Source organism: Cottoperca gobio, chromosome 5 (genome assembly GCF_900634415.1).
Source record: "Cottoperca gobio chromosome 5, fCotGob3.1, whole genome shotgun sequence".
In the NCBI taxonomy this organism is placed as follows: Eukaryota; Metazoa; Chordata; class Actinopteri; order Perciformes; family Bovichtidae; genus Cottoperca; species Cottoperca gobio.
In genome coordinates, this window is record NC_041359.1 from 29,238,342 (window position 1) to 29,240,775 (window position 2,434).

Here is a 2,434-nt window from a genome sequence, read left to right on the forward strand (position 1 = left end):
CTGAGACATCTTAAAGCTGAGACGTCCACCTTAAAACTGAGACATCTTAAAACTGAGACGTCCATCTTAAAACTGAGACGTCCACCTTAAAACTGAAACATCTTAAAACTGAGACATCTTAAAACTGAGACATCCACCTAAAATAGAACGACTAAATGTCAAAGAGCAGAAATCAATTGAAGGAAACTGAATGAAAACACTTTATTACACCAAATACCTTTTTTCCATATATTTTGGATAATTTCATGTGTACAAGTTGTATACATTGCATGTACATGTTTCATTTGAAACATTTTCATCTTCATGAAACACACAAAAGTCAAAACAGTCAAAAATAAACAACCTAAATTGCAACAGCCGATAAACAAACCCATGAAAATGATCAGAAATAATAAGTGATCAAATTTTGCAAATTACGACAATAAAAACAATTAACAACATCTTATATATAATCATCCTGTTTATCTCTAACTGCTCTGTTCCACTGTTACACAGACCTTCAGTGGTAATATCTTCAGATTATCAACACTGCCAATATATGGATACATCCTCTCAGTGAAAGTGTGTGTGAAGGTGTGTATGTGTGTGTTAGTGTCAGCATCAGAGAACGACAACTTCCCTCTGTTCCAGTCCAGATTCACTCTGATCCTCTGGAGCTTCTTCTGCACTCCGAGAACAGTGAGTGGATCTGGTGATGACTGTGCAAAGTATTTATCTTCATAGAACACTATTCTCCATAATCCAGACTGTATGTGTCCCTTCCTCTGGACAGACTCTTCTAACACACCCAGTGACCAGACTGTACTGTCTCCAACCTGGACGTCCCAGCTGTGAGTCCCTGAGTTAAAAGCCCTCGGAGCTCAGGACAGAGCAGTGTTTAACAGTCCTCTCTGGATTATCAGGGAGCTGCCGTCTCTCTCCTCCTCTCACACTGGTCAGATCTTCAGACAGGATGAGGTTTGCACCAGCAGTGTTTGGGTCCAGAATCAGCGGAGAGTAGGAGACCATCTCCTTCATCTTGTTCCAGATGTTGAAGGTGAGGTTGCCCAGGTGTTTGGCCTGGTCTATCAGAGCTCCTGAGAGCAGCTGTGGAGCCTCCAGCAGGGGGCGCTGCAGCTGGACTCTCTGCACTGCAGTCCTGTAGTTGTGCAGGAATGAGACGTCTTCAGCTCTCAGCTGCTCCTCTGTGGTTCTGACTGTGTGTGAAAGAGCTGCTATCTCTCTGCTCAGAGCCTCCATCTTCTCCTTCATCATCACACTCTTCTGCTCCTCTTCCTCCCTCAGTGCAGCCACCCTGGCCTCCTCTTGCTCTTCTAGAAACTGGTGCAGCTTCTTAAACTGCTCCTTAATCTGTGTCTCTGTGCGTCGGGCCTGGACCTTCATGTGTCCTGCTGTTTGATCAGACTTCACTTTAACTTCTTCTAAAGCCTCTAACTTCTTCTTTAAGGGCTGCAGAGTTTCCTGAAGTTCCTTCTTGTGTTTTCGTGCAGCTTCATCGATGGGTCTGATTCTGTGGTCACTGTGTTTCTCTGAATCTCTGCAGACCACACACACTGACTGCTGATGGTCCAGACAGAAGAGTTTGAGTTTCTCAGCGTGCAGACTGCAGAGATCCTCTGAAGCTCTCTGATCTCTCTCCTGTAAGAAACTCTCACACAGGTTCTTTAACACCAAGTTACAAGGTGGTTCATCCCTTGAAGATCTTCTATTACAAAGTGGACACTCACGTGTTTGTTTCTCTCTCCACCATCTCTTCACACAGTCTTTACAGAAGCTGTGGCTACATGACAGAAGAACAGGATCTCTAAAGACGTCATGACAGATGGGACAGCAGAGATCCTCCTCTAATCTGGAAGCCATTTAGTCTCTGAGTGGAGCTAAAAACACAGCAGACAGAAAGTCCAGTAAATCATGGCTCCCCTCCCCCTCCACTAACTTCACTGAAATGTACTTTCCCTTTGAGTCATGCTTTTATTCAAACTCACCTTCAGTGTGTGGAGCGTCAGCAAGGTGAAGCAGCAGTGTAGTAGTTTCCCACTTTTCTCTCCGGGAGCTGAAATCACTCAGAGGAAGTTGTTTGATTGTTGTGAAGGTGAATCTGATCGTCTGTTTGTCTGTCTGTGTCTCTGTAGTGAGGAGGAATAACAACCTGTTTCCTGGTTTGCCTCAGGTGAGGTGGACCTTTGTCACACCTTCCCTGCTAAATGCTGCTGCTTCACATGTAACACAGGGGTGTGTCTCAGTCAAAGCACTGATGCATTGCTCGATATGTAGACTCACAGTGTGCAGCAGGATGTTGCAACAGTTAAAACTTAAATTTGTAAAATCCCAGGAATATTCTGGGATTAGGAGGAACCACGAGGAAACACGGAATATTGTTGTAGGGGAGTTTGTTTGCAATGTTTGTAAGTCATTTTGGACAAAAGCGTCAACT

The 2,434-nt window shown here is 44.2% G+C and overlaps 1 pseudogene; it reads right to left on the minus strand.

The window, feature by feature from the left end:
- Positions 1 to 467: 467 nt before the first annotated feature.
- Positions 468 to 1,860, minus strand: LOC115008472 (nuclear factor 7, ovary-like; annotated as a pseudogene).
- Between the last annotated feature and the right edge of the window lie 574 nt (positions 1,861 to 2,434).